This window comes from Pseudorca crassidens, chromosome 16, assembly GCF_039906515.1.
Source record: "Pseudorca crassidens isolate mPseCra1 chromosome 16, mPseCra1.hap1, whole genome shotgun sequence".
NCBI classification, from domain to species: Eukaryota; Metazoa; Chordata; class Mammalia; order Artiodactyla; family Delphinidae; genus Pseudorca; species Pseudorca crassidens.
In genome coordinates, this window is record NC_090311.1 from 44,573,863 (window position 1) to 44,583,338 (window position 9,476).

Here is a 9,476-nt window from a genome sequence, read left to right on the forward strand (position 1 = left end):
TTCATTGTCCAGCCTGCTCCATCCCACAAGCTAGCACGTGTGGCTGTTGGGATTGAGAAGTGTGGCGGCTCCAAAGGGAGATGTGCTGTGAGTGAGTGTAAAATACACACCAGATTTCAGAGACCCACTATAAAAAGAAAAGTGTTCCCTATCTCATTAATAAGTTTTAGGTATGTTACGTGTTGAAATGATAACATTTTTGACATATTAGGTTAAATAAATTGTATTATTAAATCATTTTACCAGTTGTTTAGTTTTTTTTTAATGTGGCTACTAGAAAATTTTAAATTACATATGTGGCTTGTATTACATTTCTGCTGGATAATGCTGGTCTAGGCTTTTCTTAAAGTTCCAGGAGCAAAATACAGGAACACACAAGCTCACAGACACAGATACAATACACAGCCACACACACATAGCCACACACACACTCTGTTGAGGGTTCCAGGCAACTCCAACAGTTGGAAGATAAGTCTGCTGAACTTTTCTCTTGAAACTGTGATCAATTCTCGAAAATAATGCAGACCCCTCCTCGGCCCTTGGCGACCCCCTGCTATTGATCAGTCTTCCTTTTTTCCCCTTGTCGTCAGCCCCTCCACTCCTGCCATCTTTGCCTCCACCATACCCCACCTCAAACCCAGCTTAGGCTGTTTCCCACTCTTTTAAATGCCACCATAGATTCAGGGTGTGAGATGTGCTGGAGGGAAAAAAAAGTACTTACCCTTTGGGAATAAGAAGTCATTTTTCCCAGACTTTGGAAATTAACATAATGGGGCTTTTCTGCATTCCAGCTGCAACGTTGGATCTGGCAGGTTGGCTGTTCTCTGACATAATGCAAAACATAACTCAGTGGTCATTTCCATGTGTAAAAAGTTCAGCAGTATTGTTGGAACAATCATCATAAATCAGGAACAACTTTCTTTAGGGAATCTATTGCCACTTGATTTAGTATTTCCTGGCAACTTGCCTATCATGGAATGAAGCCATGATTGCTTCCTACACAAAATGTTATCTGCAAAACATCCCACCAGAAACCTATAGAAAGAACACTGACCAGCTTGCAAGTTTTGATAATCTGTGACTGCTTTTTATGTTGAGAATAAATTTGACAATGGGACTCATTGTTAAACTGGACAATATATTCCATGGAACAGCTTCCAAGTTAAAATGGGGTTTATATGGCGTTTTACATACCATTTGTTCCAAAGGAAAGAAAATCGGACTCTTTCAGTTCCAGGAAGAAAATTCAGCAAAACATATATACTGTGAAATAAGAGAAATTATCCTCAGCAACTTTTGTGCTAACATGTTCAGTTATTATGAAAACAGGGAAATGTGAATCAGCTGTAGAGAGTAGGGGAGCATGACAGTCTCACATCCAAAATGTCCCAGGGTTTCTTTTAGACGAGCACTGTGAGGATGTGCAGTTCCTCACATGTAAAGGAGGAATTTACCCAGAAAGTACTAGGAGGAAAGGCTGGGAGACTCCCTCCAATGCCCTGTAGTAGTTTTGCCGGGGGCAGTGCGCTGTGGGGGAGGGGCGGTGGGGGGAGTTAGGGACTCAGTAGATGGAAATCTTGTCAGTTCACAAACCCATGGTGGCTCTAACCCCCAGATGACACCTGTTGTGGACGATAAGCCCAGGTCAAGAACAGGAGTGACCCTTGGCCAGCACTCAGCAAAGAACAAGGACACTCCCAGAAAACACCTGACACCCTCCAAAACTTAGCAAAGACACTGAGCAGAGATGAAGAGCTCTGTGCGGGGCCACCTCTGCTGGTTCACTCCTGAGCTGCCTAGCTCCCCAGGCCACTGAATCAGCAAAACAAAACTTGAGTATTTAGTAAATCTAAACCTATATTTTCTTCCTTTCCCTTCCCTTGGGTCAGAACAATTCAGACTGGGATCTCAGTTCCTGGTCCTGGACAAATATTGTGCTCCCTTTGTAATGATGAGCACACAGAGAAAAATTGCCAGGCAAATGAAAAGATAGCAGAGTTCAACAGAAGGGACCACTCTGAGGAATCAGAGAAAATATTTTTCTATGAAATATAGTTTCTACAAGAGACGCGGGAAGCACTCCTGATTTGTGTTTCCAAAAAGCTTCAAAAGGACATTTCTTCTATGAAATTTGAGCAGGGAACCATAAAGAGAAAAACAAACAGGTAATGGAAGCCAGCATGGAGATTTAAAAAGAAAATGTTCATTTCAGATTGAAATGGAGGAAGTGAACAGCAAAATGGATCCTGCAGCAAACAGGTTTGATGGAGCAGAAGTCAATTTTTACATCACAAAACTCAGAGAAAAAAGACAAAGAGATAAAAAGAATGGGAGAATATATAAAAAGCATGGACAAGAGACATGTTTAATATGTAAACGCTAGGAATTTCAGAAAAAGAACCAATAAAAATGGAGCCATTATTAAAAAACAATTTGGGAGAAGTTTTCCTGAGCTAGAGAAAGTCTTGAGTTTTCTGAAAATCAGACAAAAATAATGAAAAAAAATTAATGCCTAGACTTAATTTTGATAATATATTTTAATTTCAAGAATAAAAACAGATTCAGTGAGTATCCATGCAGATAAAGCTTGCCCCCCACTTCTCCTTTGCAACATGAAGAAGACAGAATTGTCTACAGAATTATGAGGAAAAAAGGATTGTGACCCAAATGGGATTGTCAGTTAAAATGTGTGTTGACAAGAAGTAAAAGCAAATTCCTCATATTACATAAGGAATAATCAATTGACATTGCTCTATTTTTGATAATGAAAATTAGAGAAAATAGATATCAGTACATTTTAATTTAATGTCATTACTAATAGGATAAAAATAGTAGATATGACTTCCAAAATCACGGGAAAAGTCAAGTTAAAAAAGATAACTGTAGTCTGTAAAAAGGTATAACTGATTCACTTTGCTGTACAGCAGACACTAACACAACATTGTAAAGCAACTATACTCCAATAAACATTTTTAAAAAAGGTCCATTAAAAAGAACCATAAAACAACAAAACCCATAAAACCATGTTTTATAGTAGACATAAAACTAAACATATAAATCTTGTTAATAAAATGATCAGGATAAACTCTCACTTTGAATCACAGACTTTTATATTGGGTTAAAACTAAATATTTTATCAGTGTACCCAGTCAATCCCAAAATAATAAAAATAAGGCAATGGGCAAAGACATAAGAAGATGAATCCAAACAAAAGCAGGGCAAGAGACTTCCGCAGTTGCCGGCGTTCCGGAGCCCAGACGCAGCCTCTGAGTCACTCGGCACCTTTAGTTCGGTCAGCGGCGTGAGGGTCTCGCCGCGTCGCGTGTCGTCCGCGCCGCTCTGCCCGTGTACGCCGGTGCGCTCGCTCGGACGGCCGGCCTGCGGAGCTCCCGCCCGTGTCCCCCGGCTGGTCCGGGGGGTCCGGGCACCACCTCGACTAAGGCTCCGCCGGATGCGCGGACTGGACCGCAGCCCGCACCCCGAGCGGACGGGGTCATGAGGCGTCTGCCGTACTTCTGCCGCGGCCAGGTGGTGCTGGGCTTCGGTCGCGGCTCCAAGCAGCTGGGCATCCCTACAGCTAACCTTCCTGAACAAGTAGTAGATAATCTTCCAGCTGATGCATCCACTGGCATATATTATGGTTGGGCCAGTGTTGGAAGTGGAGACGTCCATAAGATGGTGGTGAGCATAGATAGGATGGAACCCATACTGTAAGAATACAAAAAAGTCCATGGAAACTCATATCATGCATGCTTTCAAAGAGGACTTCTACGGGGAAGTTCTCAATGTGGCCATCGTTGGCTACCTCAGACCAGAAAAGAACTTTGATTCTTTAGAGTCACTTATTTCAGCAATTCAGGGTGATATTGAGGAAGCTAAGAAACGACGAGATTTACCAGAACATTTGAAACTCAGAGAAGACAATTTCTTCCAGGTTCCTAAAAGTAAAATAATGGCCACTGATGGAAAAGCATCTTATTTATTCATTCACTGTTTTCTAATATTTTACTGCTCATAACTACAGTCTCATCTTGGTTATACTTTAAAAATCAAACATTTTCCTACAGCTGTGAATTAAACAGTACAATGTAGTTACCATATTATGTTCCAACTGTTCAATTAAACCCATCGTATTACAGTACTAAAAAGGTTCCTTTTAAAAATTTTCTTTTTTATGTAATATGTTGATTAAAATGGACCACTGGAAAGGTCTTAAGTGTTTTATAATGGAAATGAAATATATATAAATACGGGTAGCAGGCAAGTCACTAGTTTGAGATGAGAACTATAATTCTCATGGTAAAATTTTAGCATGCATGTACCTGTATAGCATGCTCTGCTAATCAGAAGGCTTATAAAAGTAACTATATTAAGCAGAGGGTTGACAGTTTATTACAAACCTAAGGGGAAAAATCCAGACTTGGTATTTTTTGTATTTTGTGCATTTATATATTATTATAGACATGAAGACTTGTGAAATTTCATTTTAATTAGTCATTTCCTTTAAGGGCTCAAATCATTGTACTGTGTTCCATTTTTGTTACAGCTGCCTCAGTTCTAATTGGTCTAGACTCTCTCCCTATTATTTTTTGTTTTTCTTTTAAAACAGTAAAATGAGTGTTTTTCGAATCTCTAGTTCTCATTTTTGTGTCGTATAACACTTCTCTCTTTTTAAGAGTAGCTATTCTTCAACATTTTTCTTAACCTTTGTTTCCTGTATACAATTGTCAGTGTCAGTTTTTCCATTTAGAATATCCAACTCTACATTTACAAAATGTAGAGTTTCATCTGCGTCTGTATCTGCCATCCCATCCCTTCACTGTATGAACAGTGATTAAGCACGTATCTCTTGCATTTTAGGAAAAACACCCAAAACTTCATCTGTAGGTTTCCTCAAAGTTTAAACGAACACCTGTCAGTTCATTTATATATACCAGTTTCTTAAACAACACAAAATATTTGTTCCCCAGCCCTACTCCCACCCCAGGAAACTATTTAAGAGCCAACTAAACTATGAAATACAAAGTTATTTGTTTTTAATGTGATTATATGTTCCTGAGCAAATGCAAACAGTTGTAGTTGTGTGTGCACAATGTAATTTAAGGCTAAGGAGTGCTATCTAGAAGGTAATTTTAAAGATAACTCATTATACAACCATTTTCCCCTAATCTGCATAAATGAGAGAACTAATTTTAACAAAACTGTTTATATAATATTTAGAAAAACATCTAAAGCTAATGTTGGAGAAGGGGGAAGCAGGAATAAATTCAGATGGATTTTTACTTTGACTTTTTGGTGTATGAATTTATGGCAAACAATGTAGTATGTGTCTTTTTCTTTTCTTCTTTATAGAAATCTTAGAAAATGTAATTTAATGTTAGAAGTCCTATACTTGAAAGAAGCCTCAATTATCAGTGGTTCTATGAAACAAAGTTAAAAACAAACATGGAAAACGTCAAAAAGATTTGTGTTTGAGTGGCTTGCGACTGATTGTGTCCTCTTTAAGTGTGAAAATTCTTTGATATTGTCATCTTACATTTTGTTAAATAACTATTGCTTTTGAAAAACCTTTAGTGTGTGGTTTAGGAGTTAGTTAATAGTGTCTACATTTTTTTGAGTTTTATATTAAGTATTTATATATTATAAGAAATTGCAGTAGGGTCATTTTCGCTTAGTCACTGTTTTCAGGCCTTGAAATAAATCTTGACCAAGTGATGTTTCTTCTTAAAAAAGAAGGCAAGAGTGGAACATGAATAGGAGACAAGGTGGAACCCAAGGCTGGCACAGTCAATATGATGAATAGTGTTAATTTATTCCACTAAAAGAAAAAAATCCTCAGTGAAGATATAACAGGTTGTACTCTTCTATGCTGAATGTAAAAACATTAAATGTAGTAAACAGAAGTTTCTAGCAATACAACAAGAGGAAGAGAAGTGCTGTTGTAGTAGGTGATGTTGACACACTCTGTTGGGACAAATCTAGTGGACAAAAATGAGTAAGTGTGTAGAGGGTTCAAACAATGTAACTTATTTGTGTCCCTAAAATGGAGAAGGTACAACTTTTCAAAATATACTTAGGACATTTCTACAATTTCATCACAAAGAATATCTTAGTAGATTCTGGCAATTAAAATTCCACCAGTGGACCACCAGTCCACGAGTTTTTGGTTGTGTTGTAGACCACTCAGTGCTTTTGACAGATCCCCATGATGATGGTTATTGTCATCATAAAATATTCACTGAGAGCCTGTGATGAGCACGTCCCCCTGCATCTGCCATAGACAGGAGGTCAGGAGATTCCATAGCCATGCATTAAAAAGGAAAAGAAGAGGGCTTCCCTGGTGACGCAGTGGTTGAGAGTCCGCCTGCCGATGTAGGGAACACGGGTTCGTGCCCTGGTCCGGGAGGATCCCACATGCCGCGGAGCGGCTGGGCCCATGAGCCATGGCCACTGAGCCTGCGCGTCTGGAGCCTGTGTTCCGCAATGGGAGAGGCCACAACAGTGAGAGGCCCGTGTACCGCGAAAAAAAAAAAAAAAAAAAAAAAAAAAGAAGAGAAACTAGGCTTTGATCCATTGTGAATGACTCCCCAGCTCTGATTCTTCATCTAGATGGCAACTGTTGACCCCTCGGTCAATGATGGAATTAAAATCTAGTTAGTGTCCATGGAGCAAATAGATTCCATTTCCAACATGAGGACAGCGACCTTTTACTCATTCTCTCCCCTGCCTTGGATTTCAGACTTACAGACTTAAAAGGATTGCTGTCGTGGAACGAGAATAACTCACTCTAGAAGGGCTGTGTTTTGGTAAAAGCGATTTTTATTATGGAGCCTAAGGTGCTCTGGAAATATAAACTGTGTAACTCGGGAAGGCATGTCTCATTTTGAGAAGCATTGCAGGAGCACATGTTATCCTTTATAGAGTGATTATAAAATGATTTATAAAGTGATTCTTCACTGCACAAACTAACTCAAGGGACCTTAAATACTGAACACTCTTAGTGTGTTGCAAGCTAGATTAGGGTTCCACATGACTTTTCTGGAATGCATTTATTGCAGAAGGTACAGCCAATGTGCCCCTAGGAAGGAAAATCATTGAAGCTCTCCAAGGCCCTCTGGAGTGTAAAATGAAGAGACCATGTGTGGTCTGGACAGGAGTGATCTGTGCCTAAAACTAAGTCACCTGGTGCAAGGTGAGTAGATTGTTTTTAGTAAGTAGATAATTAAGAAAAAGCATGGGCATGTGCTCCAACGTGCTGTGTGGGCTCCATTCTAACCACCGACTCAGCAGTGACTGTGTTTTTAAGGAGATGAACTCCCTGTTATCCTCATCCAGGTGAGTTGAAAGTGATCAAGAAGAAAAGCTCCCCAGGGTCCCCGAGGTTGCCAGAGCCCTGCTTGCTCTGTCCTGGGTCACCCTGCGTGTGAGGGAACGGAGTTGAGATCATATACTCTCTGTCTGAGAAGTGCACGCCTATTCACATACATACACAACCTCCTTGAGAGCTCCTTTGAATTCAGACACATCAGTTATTTGCAACTGCATGATTTCATTCCACACGGTGGTGATATTTTTTTCTCCAAATATGGACTCCTGAGGTGGTAATAAATAATGCAGTCTGGGCGTAGGAAATGGAGTATCCTTCCCCCAGGGTTATTCCAGGGAAGCAGGGACGGAAGCCGGCCTTGCTATTTCAGGAAAGCTGGTGGAGGTTGCATTGGAGGGCTGGTAGCTGGGCGGCAGCTGTCCTCAATCTTGTGGCTTTAACAGAGGGGAGCTGCCAGATTTACATTGTTCAAACACTTAACTAAATTAGCTATGAAAAGAAGGATGGGAGGAGCCCCGCTTAGTGGGGGAATTCAGGCCTTCTGGCTTCACACACTTTACGCACACACACTTTACACACCACACACACACACACACACACACACACACACACACACTGATTTTCCCCAAGAGTCTTCCAGGGGGTACTGGAGAGAAATTGTGTGCCCCTTATAGCGAGATTAACATGACAAAAACAGTGAAAATGCCTGCTTTAGAAAGTTGTGCCTGGAGCATCTGGTCAGGGTTGCCGGGCTCTGGGCCTACACGCTGGGCTGAGAGTCTAAGTTAGACCCTGGATCAGCAGACTGAGGACTAGTCTAGGGCAGTAGATCCAAAAAATAAGGATGAGAACCCAGAGGCTTCAGTTCTGAGGACAGGAAACACTGGATGAAGGCAAGTGGTGTAGGTCTGGCTCTCTGAGTCCCTTTGAAATCATCTCTGCTCTACTGGATTTTCAGTTTAGCGATTGTTGGTTAGGGGACAGTTGCATCTAAGAATGTTAAATATTGGCTCTTTGTCAAGTTGGTGTTTTCACTAGTGGATGGCCACAGTGCTCTGTCATTGAGTTTATCCTCTTTAACATTCGATCAGTGAGTTGAGTAACACCATGGAAGACATTTATCTAACATTCTAATAACTTAAAACATGAAAGCATATACAATGGAAAACAGAATCATGATTTGAAATAAATTTGAAAAATGGCAAATTGAGCCAAGACCAACAAGGTGAAGCTTCTTAGGAGTACACGGAAGATTCTAAAATTCGATTCCAGAAATCCATTTCATAAGCATAATATAGAAGAACTGTAGCTGGGCAGATGCAGCATCTAAGGAGACACTCTGTGACCTCACTTTAGCACATAGTGAGTCATGGGGAGCCAGGACTGTCCTGTGGCAAAGAAAGAAACAGCCCAGGCAGCGCTGGCAGACCCTGATCTGGCTCAGCTCCAAGAACCCTGAAGACCCATGGACAAGCCAGGAACTGACACCTTCTCACAGGAGGAATTTGTAAAGGAGCCTGGGTTATTCATCCTGGAAAAGACCTCTCTAAGACATGGTCTCCATCTCTGAAGACTCTCATGGAGGACTGGAAGCAACTGCTCAGACAGACCTGGGGGGCAGAAGTCACAGGAAGGAACACTTGGGCTTAAAATACAAAGATATTCTAATGACTCAAGGTCCAAAAAGCGGGTGCCTGCTTTGTAAAGCGAGTACTGAATATCTGAGCAGAGGAAAGAAGGCCTATGCCATCACTAAGACACCTCTGGCACCATGATTCTCTGGAGTCTATGTGGATATAGGCTAGTCCTCTTTAAGAAGCAAAATCCACTCCTTCCCCTGGATAATGACACGAAACACCTTTAATCAATGGGACTTCTCAAAGTGACCTTTGGGAGGCTTAACTGCATCTTCCCTAAGTGGAGATAAGGAGTTCACTCTATCAGCCCAGAGGAATCCTCCAGGCTGAGGAGGCCCAGCTGAGACTATGGCATGTTCTGGGCCTGGCCTGACCTTCCTGGGCCTCCAGGCCGAGGTTCCGCTCCTTGGGGAACCCACCGACTGAGCTGCTGTGCAGCGACTAAGGCTCATACACCAGAAGATTAGCCTCACTGTGTGTTCCTATCACTGGACTATGGCCAGACTGATGCT

General features: G+C 41.2%; 1 pseudogene; it reads left to right on the forward strand.

Annotated features, from left to right (window-relative positions):
- Positions 1-3,495: 3,495 nt before the first annotated feature.
- Positions 3,496-4,018, forward strand: LOC137208466 (riboflavin kinase pseudogene; annotated as a pseudogene).
- Positions 4,019-9,476: the final 5,458 nt, after the last annotated feature.